The sequence below is a fragment of the Leptonychotes weddellii genome, chromosome 15 (genome assembly GCF_054177405.1).
Source record: "Leptonychotes weddellii isolate Sample4059 chromosome 15, ASM5417740v2, whole genome shotgun sequence".
Classification (NCBI taxonomy): Eukaryota; Metazoa; Chordata; class Mammalia; order Carnivora; family Phocidae; genus Leptonychotes; species Leptonychotes weddellii.
In genome coordinates this window covers 21578490-21595850 of record NC_138383.1, presented here as the reverse complement: position 1 = coordinate 21595850, position 17361 = coordinate 21578490, and the positions used below count along the sequence as shown (strand labels likewise).

At 46.5% G+C, this 17361-nt stretch overlaps 1 protein-coding gene and 1 long non-coding RNA gene across 2 annotated transcripts in view; both read right to left on the bottom strand.

The window, feature by feature from the left end:
• CALCOCO2 (calcium binding and coiled-coil domain 2) overlaps nucleotides 1-17361 on the bottom strand; it is a 286509-nt gene that overhangs the window by 93991 nt on the left and 175157 nt on the right. The gene's annotated exons all lie outside the window — the stretch shown is intronic.
• The window catches only part of LOC145717355 (uncharacterized), a 41577-nt gene continuing 26291 nt past the window's right edge, over nucleotides 2076-17361 (bottom strand). The window contains exon 2 of the long non-coding RNA XR_014140510.1: nucleotides 2076-2188. This is a non-coding gene — a long non-coding RNA (uncharacterized LOC145717355). The remainder of the gene's footprint in view (nucleotides 2189-17361) is intronic.

The window sequence follows — 17361 nt, the reverse complement described above, 5'->3', positions numbered from 1 at the left end:
CTGTGTCATGCAAGGAGATCTAAGGAAATGGTCAGGACAAGAATTAGCCACGTGACTGAACCAAGTGCAATTAACAGACCAGCCCATCAATAGATACCTCATCTGAAATGCTTGGAGTGGGGGGCATGGGGATTGGGGACCCCAATTTCTTAGACATGACGGTGGCAGGGATCTCCCAAGAGGTGTGGTTGAAGGGTCATTTTCAGCTGTTGGCATAGCAAAATATTCATAATTTTCTGAGTCTTGGTTTCTTTTTTTTTTTTTAGATTTTATTTATTTATTTGAGAGAGAGAATGAGATAGAGAGAGCATGAGAGGGGGGAGGGTCAGAGGGAGAAGCAGACTCCCTGCCGAGCAGGGAGCCCGATGCGGGACTCGATCCCGGGACTCCAGGATCATGACCTGAGCCGAAGGCAGTCGCTTAACCAACTGAGCCACCCAGGCGCCCTGAGTCTTGGTTTCTATTTTAACAAGAAACAGGAATCTTACATCACTGCCATGAAATATCAGATGTGTCCCAATACACGTGGCTGATTTCATGTACTGTCATGGTTTCCATCACTCATATAAAACTGCCCTACAAAGTTGTGTCCCTCCAGGAATTTGGGGTCACGTGCTATGTGCCTGACACTCTAGCTGAAGACTCAAGAGTATTTTCTTCATTCTCCTCTCCCCTATATTACAATAGTTGGATAAACAAAATGAAGCCATCTAAATTTCTAGTTGTCTTAACATCAGTGGCCTGACTGAATTTTCTATCTGGATGTTTAGTGCCCTGGGGTCTGAGGCATGGGAGATCTGAAAACGTGGTGTCTGGGTCCCTTGTGGAGTGTGTGTAGGTGGCAGTTAAAACCAGCATTGCCTCCTTCCCAGCATGGCCCCAAATGGGGAGGACTTGGCCTTATAGGCAGAACTGGGCTTGGACCTGAGAATCAACAGCCTCCCTTCCTAAGGCTGTTCTCCCGGACAGTGAGCCAGGCTCTGAAACAAAGGATTCCCGCATTCCCGTGCAAAGCATCCAGGGGCTTCCTCGGGAGCGCCTCCTGCAACCCTGCGTGAGTAACTGGAGACGGACTGTGGTTTCATTTCAGAGATGATTTGGACGATTGATGCAAGCCCTTTCTCAATGAAAGCATTTTATTTGTCCCTGAGAAGCTTTCCTTAGAAGCATCTCCCGTGCCCCATATACTCTTTGTACTCTGAATGTTTCTGTGCCCCAAAATCATTTTGGGCAAAAGTGTGACTCTCCGGGCTGAGAAGTCTGTCTCCAAGTTGCCAAGGGGTTTCCTAGGGGGCCCATCTCTGCCACCTCGCTTCAGTGAAGAGGCTGACGGGATTGGCCCTGAAGCTTAAACTACACCTCAATACATACCCTCTACTCTCTAAGAGCAGGAATCTGCAAAGCTGAGGAGAATCTGGGGAGAAAAGCAAGTGGGGCTGAGGTATTTCCCTCCCCCCAACCTAGTCTTGAACCTCCAAAAGGAGAACTGAACCAGGTAATGATACACCATCAAGTCCCGATTACCTGCAAGAGAATTTTCTGCCCTAGGTTTCTCTTAACCTTAGCCAATCCAAAGGGCTCACACACCAGGCAGGACCAGTCCGTGCCAGGCTCTGAGATGAGGAGGAGGCTCCACACTCCTGCAGTGGAGTCTCATCCAAGGTTTCGTCTCAGCTGTCCCTCCAGGTGGCAGGCCCTCCCTAGTACCATCTCTACAGACCAAGCAACAGAGAGGGGAGGGGTCTCTAGGCTTCCTCGGACCTCCCCAGGTCCAATACCCATTTGCCTCTAAGAGCTGAATCCCAAGGGCAGGCTCCCCCCACAGCCTGAACTGTGCAGCTTCTGGGGATAGCGTCGTCTGGTGGGAACCCATCTGTCCTGCTCTTGGCAGTGGGCACAGTTGTCAGGGGACAATCCAGCCTCCAGCTTCACGTTCCTTCCTTAACAACTGGGGAGGAGTGGCTGGTACAGATCGGCTTCAGATTCCCCCTTCCTGGGCGGGGAGGGTTCTGAAAAGGGACAGAGAAGGCTTGGGCAAAAGTTAAGGTTGTGGGTGGAAGAATTTTGACCTTGAGTTTACCTGTGTCCCTGTGAATCCAGCCAGAGATGAGGGGATGGATGTCCGATTCCAGGTGGATGAGGGCCTCTGTTCCCCACTCTGACTGCTTCCCTTCCATTGGTAGAACATCTACAAAAGAAAGGGACTCAATAGCATCTTGCTAAAAGTGGGGAAAGTTCCAGGGTGTCTTTCCTTGTTAAAGGTTTATTTATTTATTTGAGAGAGAGAATGCAAGCAGGGGGAACGTCAGAGGGAGAGGAAGAGAAGCAGAGACTCAGGGCTCAATCCCAGGACCCTGAGATCATGACCTGAACCTAAATTGAGAGTCGGTCACTTAACTGACTGAGCCACCCAGGCAACCCCAGGGAGTCTTTCCTAATCAATGCCAATTGGGTGAATATATTCTATCCCATCACCCACTACCTGGGTGAGTCACTTCCTCCTGATGCCTCTCATTTAAAGTCCTGTCTTCAGGCTTCAACTAGAAAGAAAAATGAACAAGATATAGAAGAATTTACATGATCATCAACCAAAAGGACCTAATGTGTATTAATAGAACATTTCATCCAATAACAGCAGAATATTCATTGTTTTCAAGTGTCCAAGGAACATATACCAAAATAAACCATATCCTGGGCCCTAATACACACTTCAACCCATTTAAAGCAATTGAAATCACAATGAATGTGTTCTCTGACCATAATGGCATTAAAATAGAAATCAATAACAAAAAGATAACATAAAAATGTCCAAATACTTGGAAACTGAGCAACCGCTTCTAAATAATCCATGGGCCAAAGAAGGAAGTCTCAAGGGAAATTTAAAAATACATTAGGCCGAGTGAAAATGAAAATATAACATTAAAATCTGTGGGATACAGCTAAAGCAGTGCTGGGAAAGAAATATGTACTACTAAATGCATACTTTAGAAAAGAGGAGGGGTGCCCGGCTGGCTTAGTCGGTAGAGCATGTGACTCTTGATCGCAGGGTCTTGAGTTCAAGCCCTACGTTGGGCATAAAGATCACTTTAAAAAGAAAATGGAGGAAAAGTCTCAAACCATAGTCTCAAACCACCTCAAGAACCTAGAAAAAAAAAGTAAAATAAATCCAAAGCAAGTGGAAATAATAGATAAGAACAAATATCCATGAAACTCAAAACAGAAAAAAGAAAGTAGTAACACAAAACAGAAAAGAGGGATGCCTGGGTGGCTCAGTTGGTTAAGCATCTGCCTTCAGCTCAGGTCATGATCCCGGGGTCCTGGGATTGAGTCCCGCATTGGGCTCCTTGCTTGGCCGGGAGCCTGCTTCTCCCTCTGCCTCCCATTCTCCCTGCTTGTGTTCTCTCTCTCTCTGACAAATAAATAAAATCTTAAAAAAAAAAAAAAACAGAAAAGAAAAAGAAAAAAAAATCAATAAAACAAGGAGCTGATTATCCGAAAAGATCAATAAACTTGCAGCAAGGTAGACACATTTAAAACGAGAGAAAAAACACATCACCAAAATTGGGAATGGAATGGGAGATACCACTGTAGACACCACAGACATCAAAAAAATAATAAGGAAGAGCATCTGGCTGGCTCAGTCGGTGGAGTGTATGAGTCATGAGTTCGAGCCCCATGTTAGGCATAGAGATTATTTAAGAATTTTTTTTTAAAGATTTTTTATTTATTTATTTGACAGAGAGAGACAGTGAGAGAGGGAACACAAGCAGGGGGAGTGGGAGAGGGAGAAGCAGGCTTCCCGCGGAGCAGGGAGCCCGATGCGGGGCTCGATCCCAGGACCCCGGGATCATGACCTGAGCCGAAGGCAGACGCTTAACAACTGAGCCACCCAGGCGCCCCTAAGAATTTTTTTAATAAAAAAAGGAGAATGGGGGACCAGTGTGTAGCAGGTTGAATAATGGCCTCCCAAGATATTAGTTCCTAATCCCTGGAACCCATAAATGTTACCTTATTTGGAAGATGGGTCTTTGCAGATGTGATTAAGTAAGGATTGTAAAATAAGATTATCCTAGTGGGCCCTAGTACCATCACAAGTGTCCTTAGAGAGGCAGAGGGAGATGTAACACACAGAAGAGGGGAAGGCCATGTGACCATGGAAGAAGAGGTTGAAGTGACGTGACCACAAGGCAAGGAATACTGGCTGAAACCAGAAGATGGAAAATGCAAGGAATGGGGGCGCCTGGCTGGCTCAGCCGGCAGAGCATGTGCTCTTGATCTCAGGGGTAATGCGTTGAAGCCCCACATCGGGTGTAGAGATCCCTAGAGCCTCTCTGGAGGGAGTGTAGTCTCATCAAAACCCTGATTTTGGTTCACTATACTGGTTTTGAATTCCTGGCCTCCAGAACCCTAAGAGAATAAATTTAATGTTTTTCTTTTTTTTTTTTTTTAAAGATTTTATTTATTTATTTGAGAGAGAGAGAATGAGAGAGAGCACATGAGAGGGGGGAGGGTCAGAGGGAGAAGCAGACTCCCCGCCAAGCAGGGAGCCCAATGTGGGACTCGATCCCGGGACTCCAGGATCATGACCTGAGCCGAAGGCAGTCGCTTAACCAACTGAGCCACCCAGGCGCCCCTACCCCATAAGGATTTTTTTTTTTTAAGATTTTATTTATTTGCGAGAGAGAGAATGAGAGACAGAGAGCATGAGAGGGAGGAGGGTCAGAGGGAGAAGCAGACTCCCCGCTGAGCAGGGAGCCCGATGTGGGACTCGATCCCGGGACTCCAGGATCGACTGAGCCGAAGGCAGTCGCCCAACCAACTGAGCCACCCAGGCGCCCCAAATTTAATGTTTTTCATTTGTTTATTTATTTTTTAAGATGATGTGGGGCCCGAACTCACGACCCTGTGATCAAGACCCAAGCTGAGATCAGGAGTCAGACGTCTAACTAACTAAGCCACCCAGGCGCCCCAAATTTAATGCTGTTTTAAGCCACTAAGTTAATTTGTTGTAGTATTCACAGGAAACCAATACACTCTGACCACCTCTACACACACAGATTTGGCAATTTAAATGAAATGTATCGATCCCTCAAATAACACAAACTACCACAACTCATCTAGTATGAAAGAGGTCATTTGAATAGTCCTATGACTATTAAGGAAATTGAATTTATAACGAACACCCGCCCCCTGCCATTTCCAGGCCTAGATGGTTTCACTGGAGAATTCTACCAAACATTTAAAGCAGAATTAAACTCTACACAGTTTTTTTTTTAAGATTTTATTTATTTATTTGACAGAGAGAGACAGCGAGAGAGGGAACACAAGCAGGGGGAGTGGGAGAGGGAGAAGCAGGCTTCCCGCGGAGCAGGGAGCCCGATGCGGGACTCGATCCCAGGACCCTGGGATCGTGACCTGAGCCGAAGGCAGACGCTTAATGACTGAGCCACCCAGGCGCCCCTCTACACAGTTTCTTGCAGAAAATAGAAGAGGAGGAATACTTACCATTTTATGAAACTAGTATTACCTTGATACCAAAACCAGATAAAGACAGTACCAACACACACACACACACAATTACAGACCCAAATCCCTAATGAATATAGATGTATAAATGTTTAACAAAGTGTTAGCAAATAGAATTCAGCAAAATATAGAAAGAAATATATACCATGACCAGGTGGAGTTTATTTCAGGGATGCAAGACTGATTCAATATTTAAAAATCAATTATTGTAGGGGCACCTGGGTGGCTCAGTTGGTTCAGTGTCTGCCTTTGGCTCAGGTCCTGATCCCAGGGTCCTGGGATAGAGCCCTGCATAGGGCTCCGCATCCAGTGGGGAGCCTGCTTCTCCCTCTCCCTCTCTCTCTGCCCCCCACTTGTGCATGCTCATTCTGTCCCTAAAATAAATAAATAGGGGCGCCTGGGTGGCTCAGTCATTAAGCGTCTGCCTTCAGCTCAGGTCATGATCCCAGGGTCCTGGGATTGAGCCCCGCATCGGGCTCCCTGCTCAGCAGGAAGCCCGCTTCTCCCTCTCTCACTCCCCCTGCTTGTGTTCCCTCTCTCGCTGTGTCTCTCTCTGTCAAATTAATAAATAAAATCTTTAAAAAATAAATAAATAAATAAATAAATAAAATCTTATAAAAAATCAATCATTGTAATATAGCATACTACCAGTCTAAAGAAGAAAAACAACATGATCTTATCAACTGATGTAGAAAAAGCATCTGACAAAGTTTAAACATCCATTTAACAATTAAGAAAAGAAACCTCTCGGAAGAATAAGAATAAAAGGGAATATCCTCAGCTTGATGACAAGCATCTATGAAAAAACCAACTGACATTTTGCCTAATGGTAAAAGACTGAACGCTTTCTTCTTAAGATGTGGAACAAGGCGCCACTTTGAGAGGCCTCGTGAGCACACGTGTAGATATCCTAGTATCACAATCAGCCTCCAGCAGTACCCGCTGCAAACAGTTGCCCTGCGGTCTGGTCCCGGACTTCAGAGTGATTATCCCAGTGGCACTCTTCTGTCCAGACGGTAGATCTATTAAAGAGGCCCACACAGGCTTTAGTCCCAGAAAAGGGGGCTATGCAGGCTTTAGGTCATTTGAACAGCAAATCGCAGGGTCTGGACCTGGGACACAGTCGAGAAGGGGGGATGCCCAGGCTTCATGTGGGGACTATCCTTTTTTTTTTTTAATTTAAATTCAATCAGCCAACTTATAGTACCTCATTAGTTTTAGATGTAGTGTTCAATAATTTATCAGTTTTGGGTATAACACCCAGTGCTACAGATTATTAATTCCCCCAGTGGGGTCTGGGAAAACAGAGCTTAATCAAAAATATTGACACTTCTGCAATAAAACACATTAATATTTATTCCAGGTGGGTTAAAAGAAGACTATAACTCATCTGTATCGGTGCCTGTAGAAATTCCTCATGTCATTTCAGGTCAGATTTTGCCACCATATGAGTATGTGCCAAACTTCAGAAAAAGCTTTTGCTTTCTCAGAATTTTCGAGATTTCAGAACTTGCAGATAAGGGGTTATGAAACCGTAATAGGATTGAGGAGTAATCCATGACTGCGCAGCCAAAGACCCATTTCTAGACTCCTTTCCAACGAAGTGTGGCCATGGGTGACTAAATTCTCACCAACAGAATGGGAGCAGAAGTGAAGAGGGCCACTTAGGGTCTGAACTTTAAGATAGGCAGATGGGCCTACTAGCCAGCTTCCATCAGGTTGAGGAAAAAGACCTCATATTGATGAAGCAACCATATGGAAGGAACCAGAGTTCTCAGATGGCCATGTGGGGCAGAATCCTTACTAACCTGGACCGCTCAACTCAGGACTGCCGCATGGGAAAGAAAGTAACTTCTATTCTTTAAGTCACTGGATTTTTGAGTCTCCAACCCACTTAGCCTTGAACTAATTTTATAAGAGTCAAATGCTGCGCATATTCAAGATGGAAGGTATTGTCCCTCACTTCAAGGGGGTTCTAGTTTAAGGAAGGAAAATCATTCACATACAGATAGTTCCAATAAAATGGGCTACGCTGATAGAGCTGCTATGGAAGAGGGAAGGCCCACAAAGAGGCTTCAGGGAGAACGTCTTTGAAAACACGAGGCCTCAGCTGAAGTACGAAGATTGAAAAGGAGTTGGTCAGGTAAGAAAATGGAAAAGGGCATGTTGTGGGTTGAATTGTGTCGTCCTAAAAAAAGAGAGATGTTGAAGTCCTAATTCCCAGTGCCTCAGAGCATGATCTTATTTGGAAAGAGGGTCATTGTAGATCTAATTAGTTAAGATGAGTTCATACTAGAGTAAGATGGGCCCTAAATCCAATATGACTGGTAGCTTTTGTGTGTGTGTATGCATTTTTTTTTAAATAGCAACTTTTAAAAATATAAAAACAGCTCATTACAATGACTTTTCATTTTCTTTTTTTCTTCAGGAATCAACTTTCTTCTACCCTCACCCTCCCTTGTGGCCAAAGCCTTTAACAAAACATGGCAGATGCACATCCAAGACCCAGAGAAAGAGAGAAATTCTCTAGACGGCCCATCCACCACCTCAGAAAGGTACAGGGCGCCCGGCCAGTCTCCGTGGCCTCTCCGTGGCCTCTCCACGGCCTCTGGGTCATGTCAGGGGGGCTGCTAGCCTGGAGCAAGATCACTGAAGACCAGCAGTTTCCACTGGGGCCCCTTCCTCCCTTCTCACCAGACAGAATCACACATTATAAAATAATCCATAAAAATGTAGTATCAAAATTATCTTCCATATGCTACATCCATGGAGAGCCCACCACCAGGACTCACACCGGCCTTTAGTTTTTCCTTAAAAGAAGAAGAAGAAGAAAAAAAAAAGGACCAAGAAGAAGAAGAAGAAGAAAAAAAAAATACCCAAGTCCTAATACCTCAGAACATTTTTGGTACCAAAGAGTGGTACCTGCAGGAGACCATTTTTCTACCTGTAACCTGTTTGGACTCCAGAGAGACTGAAAGCCGCAAGAAGTCACCACAGTGCCAGGACCAGTGTCCCCACCCGACCGCTGGTCCCCTCAGCCCTGTTGTGCTGCCCGGGGTGGCCCGGGGGGACACTGTCCCTTCGGACTCACAACCCTTGCAGGTTGATTACACTTTTCCCCTCTAGGGAGAGAGGAGGGGGTTGTGTATGCATTTTTTGTGTATTTTTTATTTTATTTTATTTCCAGTATAGTTAACATACAGTGTTGTTGTTTTTTTTTTTAAGATTTTATTTATTTATATTGACAAAAGGAGAGAGAGCACAAGCAGGGGGAGTGGCAGGCAGAGAGAGAGGGAGAAGCAGGCTTCCCGCTGAGCAGGGAGCCCGACGCGGGGCTCGATCCCAGGACTCTGGGATCATGACCCTAGCCGAAGGCAGACGACTGAGCCACGCAGCCACCCCACTATACAGTGTTGTACTAGTTTCAGGTGGACAGTATAGTGATTCGACACTTCCATACCTCACCCTGTGCTCATCACGACCAGTGCACTCCTTAATGCCCATCACCTGTTCCCCCATGACGGGTAGCCTTTTAAGAAGAGGGAAATCTGGACACAGTGACAGACACACAGGGTGAACACAATGTGAAGACACAGAGACACGCAGACACAAGGGGAGGGTGTCCATGTGAAGACAGAGACAATGATTGGAGAGATGCTGCACAAGCCAAGGGACACCTGGGCCCATTGGAAGCTGAAAGAGGCAAGGGAGGAGCCTCCCCTTAGAGGCTTTGAAAAGATCATGGTCCTGCCAACACCTTGGTATTAGACTTCCAGCTTCCTGGACTGTGAGAGCATAAATGTCTGTTGTTTTAGGCCCCAGTTTGTGGTACTTTGTTCCTTCAGCCCTAGGAAATGAACACAGGGTGTTTGGGACATAGGTGAAGGCAGAGAAACGAGCAACAAGTAATATTGTATGTGCAAAGAAACTATAGGCAACTCCCTATTTATAGTCACAATATTCAAGGCAGGACATGGCCTGTGATAGATACCTCTCATAAATCAAATATATATACATATATTTAAATAGGAACAAAGAAATGGAAAAAATAATGGCCACCAAAATGATAGCATTATTATCTACTGGTAGTAAAATTTCAGGCAATGCTCACATTTTTCCTTGTTCTTTTCCTGTATAGATATTTTTTAAATTTAAATTCAATTAGCCAACACTCTGTATAGGTATTTTAAATCATCATTTATCTTTGAATATAATCAGAAAGTAATCTATTTCGTTCAGGAAAACAAAGGCCATCAGTGAGGAGAGTCGATTAGGGGGAGCAAGACTAGGAGAAGAGAGGGGCGCCTGGGTGGCTCAGTCAGTTAAGCATCTGCCTTCGGCTCAGGTCATGATCCCAGGGTCCTGGGATCGAGCCCCGCGTCGGGCTCCCTGCTCCGTGGAGAGCCTGCTTCTCCCTCTCCCACTCCCCCTGCTTGTGTTTCCTCTCTCACTGTGTCTCTCTCTGTCAGATAAATAAATAAAACCTTTAAAAAAATTAAAGAAATAAAACTACGCTTAAAAAAAAAAAAAAAGACTAGGAGAAGAGAGACCAGCTAAGAAACTATTGCAATATTCCAGATGATGTGTGAGGAGGGTCTGAACTCAGAAAGCGGTCATAGGAAGGGAGAGGGACGATATTTAGATGGTAGAATCAGAGGGACTTGGTGAGTGATTAGATGTACTGGGCTTGGTGGTAGAGAAGGAGGATTGTAAAATACCTCTCTAGCTGGGATGAGTTAGTGAATGGTGGTCCCATTCACTGAGGTGAGGAGAACAGGAGGAGATTCAGGTTTGGGGGCAAGACCACAAAATGCCTGTGGGGGCTTCAAGTAGGAAGGTCCTCAACTGGTAACTCTTACTGGTGGTCCATCCAGCACTCCACCCCAGCCCAGACTTTCTCTGGTAAATATGCCTTCCCCGACCCCATTTCTGTGATTCCAATGGAGATTGCTATGTTCATAATGATGTCATGCCCCTAGCTACAGTTGATTGGTCAAGGATGGACATCTGCTGAGCAGGGAGCCCTACATGGGGTTCAATCCCAGGACCCTGGGATCATGACCTGAGCCAAAGGCAGATGTTTAACTGACTGAACCACCCAGGTGCCCTGAGGGTTTTTTTTTTTTTTTTGAATACTTGAGACAGAACTGGTAGTAAATCTGGGAATCACCCCAATTAGGTAGGAATTAGATACAGGAATGGATGAAACCTTTCTTTCGTCTTTCTTTCTTTCTTCCTTCCTTTCCTTCCTTTCCTTCCTTTCTTCTTTCCTTCTTTCCTTCCTTTCCTTCCTTTCTTCTTTCCTTCCTTCCTTCCTTCCTCTCTTTTTTTGAATGAGACTTTCTTTTTTTTTTTTTTTTTTTTTAAAGATTTTATTTATTTATTTGAGAGAGAGAATGAGAGACAGAGAGCACGAGAGGGGAGAGGGTCAGAGGGAGAAGCAGACTCCCTGCCGAGCAGGGAGCCCGATGCGGGACTCGATCCCGGGACTCCAGGATCATGACCTGAGCCGAAGGCAGTCGCTCAACCAACTGAGCCACCCAGGCACCCTTGAATGAGACTTTCTAACAACACTTTCCAACAAGAGGGTGTAGGAGAGGAAAAACAGAAGTCTGAGGATGGAATCCAGCAAAGGTTCAGGAGACTTAAAAAAAAAAAGATTTATTTATTTGAGAGATAGAGAGAGGAAGATCGGACCCTTAACCAACTGAGCCACCCCGGCGCCCCAAGGAGACTTTCCAGCTGAAATAAAAGGACTCTTCAGAGAAGTAAAACCAGGAGAGAGACAGTACTACCTTCTTTTGGGTTCCAATTCCAATGTGTGTGTGTGTGTGTGGGGGATTTTCCCTGTGTGTGTGGGGATTCTCAGAACACCAGCTGGAGGTCCTAGAATTCAACTCAGTTCTGACACTGTCCACCCAGAGAAGCATCAGATCCCACAGGTTAAGGGTTCAGTCCTATAAGACTGCCCCCCTCCCCCCAGTCTAGATACCTGTTGAAAGCCCAGGTTGCCATCTGTGCTTCCAATCAACCAGCTCTAAGTCAGAGGTTCCTCCCACCCCCTCCTTGGGTTGGTTTAATTTGCTAGAGTGGATCACAGAACTCAGAGAAACCCTTTACTTACTAGATCATTGGTTTGTTTGAAAAGGCTAGAACTCAGGAACGGCCAGTTGGAAGAGATGCATAGGGCAAAGTGTGCACAGGGTAAAGGGAAAGGGTGCAGAACTTTCATACCCTTGCTGAGTGCACCACTTTTCCTGAATCTCCCCAAGTTCACCAACCTGGAAGCTCTCTAAACTCAGTCCTTTGGGGTTTTTATGGCGGCCTTATTACATAGGCACAACTGATTAAATCATTGGCCACTGGTGATTGAACTCAATCTCCAGCCCCTCTCCCCTCTCTGGAGGTTGGGGGTGGGGGTGGGACCAAAAGTTTGGACCCTCTAATCATGTGGTTGGCCCTCACCCTTAGGTTCAAACGTCACCTCATTAACATAACAACAGACACCCCCCCATCACAGGAAATTCCAAGGGTTTGAGGAGCTCTGTTCCAAAAATGGGGGATGAAGACCAAATATATATTTCTTGTTATATATCATAATGTCACATGCCCCTGTTTAGTGATGAGGAAGCTGGAGCTGAGCCGCTAAGCTAAGAAGTTGGCTGGTGGGCGCCTGGGTGGCTCAGTTGGTTAAGCGACTGCCTTCGGCTCAGGTCATGATCCTGGAGTCCCGGGATCGAGTCCCGCATCGGGCTCCCTGCTCAGCGGGGAGTCTGCTTCTCCCTCTGACCCTCCTCCCTCTCATGCTCTCTGTCTCTCATTCTCTTTCTCTCAAATAAATAAATAAAATCTTTAAAAAAAAAAAAAGAAGTTGGCTGGTTTGAGACTCAGATCCAGGTCTTTGTTCTGTCCCTTGTACCACTGCCCAAGAAGTCCCATGGATTTCCATTATTCTGTGTTGTTGTTGTTCCAAAATGGACTTTTAGGGAGAGAGTTAGTATAGACAACCTGTTTTATCTTCCAATTTCCCTCTTGGTTCCCATGGCCGGTCTTGAACTAAAGGCTGTCTCTCCTCTACCCTCTGTGGTTGCCATCCTATTGGTCAGTAGTCACCGCGGTTTTGGTCTTTTAGGCCTCTGGACCTGATCAGCATGAAGTGAAATCAAGGTCCTCAAAAATGCTTCCAACAAGGGCAAACACACTATTTAAGCAGAGTGAGGATGGAGGGGAGTCTGAGGGTTACTGAAGCCCCGAAGCCACAGGGTAGAACTTCCGGGACATTTGGAGCCACAAGCCTTTTCTCCAAGTCTGCAGTTTTACCATATTTATCGTTTCCCCCACACCTACTCTCAGTGTCATAAGTCACAAAGATGAATCATTAAGCTGGTTTATTTAATTTATCTTGTGAACATACTAATAAAAAGACTGTTATTGAACCCCCATGACTTAGATAATGGAAGGATGGCAGGAGTTTCAGGAGATCTAATAATGCCCTTTAATTAAATTAGACAATGGCTATTAGAGTTAGTAATTAGTGTCACTTGCCTGGTAATTGAATGGTTGATATGAAAAATGGCTCTATGTTAGGATCTGTCTTGGAATGAATGTAGGAGTTGTAAGAATTTATTTATTCCTTCAAGTTTATTGTGTATTTACCCTGCATCTGGAGGTATGTTGAGCAACAGACTCAGACAGTGAGCCAGAGAGCTGAGGCCCCTATCCTTCTGGAAGCTGTATTCTAGTGGGCCGCTTTCACTAACTGGGAACATTTTTAGCAATTGTAAAATGCCTTTATCTTTTATTTTATTTTATTTTAAAGATTTTATTTATTTGACAGAGAGAGACACAGCAAGAGAGGGAACACAAGCAGGGGGAGTGGGAGAGGGAGAAGCAGGCTTCCTGCTGAGCAGGGAGCCCCATGTGGGACTCGATCCCAGGACCCTGGGATCATGACCTGAGCTGAAGGCAGACGCTTAACGACTGAGCCACCCAGGGGCCCCGCAAAATGCCTTTATCTTTTAAAATGGGAAGTTCCCTTTTAAAATTTAAAAAATGCCAGGGCGCCTGGGTGGCTCAGTTGTTAAGCATCTGCCTTCGGCTCAGGTCATGATCCCAGCTCCACGGGAAGCCTGCTTCTCCCTCTCCCACTCCCCCTGCTTGTGTTCCCTCTCTTGCTGTGTCTCTCTCTGTCAAATAAATAAATAAAATCTTTAAAAAAATAAAAAATAAAAATAAAATAAAATTTAAAAATGCCTTTTTAGTAGGAGAGAACACCCACTAGGATCCAGGCCAAACAGAAGAGAAAAATTATAAGATATTCACATTGCAATTCTCCCTATAGCTCTGCCAGGCGGGGGAACTCGGTGGGGGAAGCCAGACCCAGTTCAGATGCCTGGTCTGCTACTTTCCGCAGCGACGTGTCTCTTGCCACCGGTTTCTTCATTCTGGGCTCTGAGATAATACTATGCATAGCCGACGGCATACAAACACTTGGCACACTGCGGAACTCTATTCTCGTTGTCATTACTGCATTTTTGAAGATGAGAAGCTTGACACAGAGAGGTGAAGCGATTTGCCCAAGGCTACACAGCCGGTAATTGGCAGAGCAGGAACTTGAACCCAAATCTGCCTCCAAGCCACATCCATATTTGGCCCCAATGTCGGGCAAGAGGCCAGCAAGTAATTATCCAAGAAGTGGAGTGGTGTATACGCTTATGGAGGGGTGCGGGCATCGTTCCTTCGGACGGACCGGCTGGAGGAGCCAGGAAAGATGTGGGGTCCAGGTAGGCAAGAACCCAGATAATGGCTAGAGAACAAGTCGAGACCGGTAAGTACGTAGGGGCTACACCCAGGCCAAGGAAACCAGATTCAGCGTCTAGGCGGCTACTGCCCGCTCGCCTCTAGCCAAACACTGACCCCTGCCGGCCGCTCGGGGTGCGGAGACGCCCGGCCCAGCTCCCGGAGCCCTGGGGACCGAGCCCCTTCTCCCCGAGCCAGGCAGAAAGCTAGAGAAGCGGCCGCACCTCGTGACCTCTGTGTCCTCCTGGGCCACCTAGGGCAACGTCGCATCACCCCCGCTACTCACTCAGCTTTTGACCAGAAGGGGCCAGAGCTGAGACTTTCCCTGCCGCGGGCCCCCATCCCGAGCATCTCCTGGGCCTCCCCTTGCCGCACGGGTCTCACCTGCCTTGTTTGGGGGTCGCCCACCTGGCCCCGCCAAGGATGCCAGCCACCTGGGGCTGGCGGGGGACCCCACTAGGGCTGAGCCCGAGCCTCGCGTGGGGCATTTAATTTTTTTTTTTTAATTTTTTTTTAAAGATTTTATTTATTTATTTGAGACAGAGAGAATGAGACAGAGCATGAGAAGGAGGAGGGTCAGAGGGAGAAGCAGACCCCCCGCCGAGCAGGGAGCCCGATGCGGGACTCGATCCAGGGACTCCAGGATCATGACCTGAGCCGAAGGCAGTCGCCCAACCAACTGAGCCACCCAGGCGCCCGCGTGGGGCATTTTAAACCAACTCTGGATCAAATGCCACTTGCTCTTCTGTGACAGCTCTCACCAAACGTAGCTGCTTCTGTCCCCGCTCCTGGCATGCCCGGCGCCGCCCGAGTCTGGGTCTAGAGGGGTTAATCCTGCGGAGCAGGCGTACTAAGGCCTTTTTAGGCTACAAGCCCAGATGTAGGGATCAGGCTTCTCCCCACTTCATCCTGTTCCTTCCTTTCTTGCTTTCCACTTTCCTTGGCCAGAACTGCTAAAAAATGAGTTTTAGCCAGTATTCTCAGCTTCTAATTCCTGCGTGGCTCTACACCTCCATTTGCTCTCTGCAAAATGAAGTGAGTTAAACAGTCTCAGAAGGAAGTAAACAGCATATCTTAATATAATCATATGCATTTCTTATAAAAAGAGAAACCTTTGGGGGAACAATCTGCAGGAAACCCTGTCTGTATGGCAGCCAAACATCAGACCCAGCCGAAGAACAAGCTGGAGAGATGACGTATGACCCACACAATAATGTGAAGTTGGACATGGCGTCCTGCACAGGGCTTGGCACTTTTTCCCTCATGACTTGGATAAATACAAAGAAGAAAGGCTCATTAGCAATTCAGATATATTGATTTCGGAGGCAAGATTTTAAAAGATTTCAATAAGCCAGGATTACCTTTAAGAAAGTAACAAGATGTTTTCAAAAATAAGGATTGACATTAGGTCTCTCCGAATCAAGAATCCCCGCTTGGAATGGAAGAGATCTGACTCAACTAAGAGTCCTGTAAGAAGGGGCAGGAGCAGACTGAGCTGACCTTGCACTCAGGGTGAGAAGTCCCAAAGCCCAGGGGCTGCAGAGGAAGATAGCTGAGCCTGACTGAGTAGGCAACACTCACCCCTACAATGTATTAAAGACTTCCCAGGGGTGCCTGGGTGGTATGGGTGGTTAAATGACTGACTCTGGATTTTGGCTCAGGTCATGAACTTGGGGTTGGTCTCTGTGCTGGGCGTGGAGGCTGCTTAAGATTCTCTTTCTCCCTCTGTTTCTCCCCCCCTCTAAAAAATAAAATAAAATAAAAAATGAAATTCAGACAGAATAAAGAGACTACTTTGATGGAAAGAAGGCATCAGAGGGGCACCTGGGTGGCTCTGTAGTTAAGCGTCTGCCTTCGGCTTAGGTCATAATCCCAGGGTCCTGGGATCGAGCCCCGCATCAGGCTCCCTGCTCAGCAAGAAGCCTGCTTCTCCCTCTCCCACTCCCCCTGCTTGTGTTCCCTCTCTTGCTGTGTCTCTCTCTGTCAAATAAATACATAAATAAAATCTTAAAAAAAAAAAAAGATGGCATCAGAGTGAAGGGTTTTGATTCTTTTCAACCCAGTGTCTTGATGCCTTCTTAATGAAATGGGACCAGCAGACTCAGAGGGGAGATGCCCTACGTCCTTTGCACTACGGCCTTTTATTTATTTTTTTAAAGATTTATTTATTTGGGAGAGAGAGAGAGAGAATGAGAGGGGGGAGGGTCAGAGGGAGAAGCAGACTCCCAGCTGAGCAGGGAGAGCCCTATGTGGGACTCGATCCTGGGACTACAGGATCGTGACCTGAGCTGAAGGCAGTCACTTAACCAACTGAGCTACCCAGGCGCCCACAAGCGGGGCCTTTTAACAAGGTTGCCATCAGGCTGTCTTCTCGGTTTGAATTGGGTCTCAGCTCAGAGAGGAGTCGCCTCCGAGGGGTCTTCCCTGACCTCTCTAGTATTTTCCCCTCCCCAGTGATGTTCTTTCACTTTTATGGACAAGCATGTGAAAATTTCTGGTTTGTTTATGTATGTTCATGTTTCTCGTCTGTCTCCCCATGAGGGTGCAAGGTCTTGTCTTGTTTCCCTTGGTGTCCCTAGGGCCTGGAATGAGGCCTAGCACATCCCGGGTGCTCCATTAAAACGTTTGAACGAATAAACAAACTAGAGCAGTGCTTCTCGAGGTCTGCTCCATAGACTCCTGGGGGTCTCGACACTCTTCCAGGGCCCCGTGAAGTCAAGCAGTAAGTCATAATTTGTCTTTTTCACTGCATTGACACTGGTGTCATTTACAACGATGGTGCATGCCCAATGGTGGGTAGAGATAGCATCACCAAAGTGTTCCCGCAAGCATCCTTCACAGTTGAAACAAGACAGAAAACGAGGAAATTCTGACATTAAGACAAGACAAAGGCCAGTTGCACTTAAGAATGCCCTTGATAGGGGTGCCTGGGTGGCTCAGTTGGTTAAGCGACTGCCTTCGGCTCAGATCATGATCCTGGAGTCCCGGGATCGAGTCCCGCATCGGGCTCCCTGCTCGGCAGGGAGTCTGCTTCTC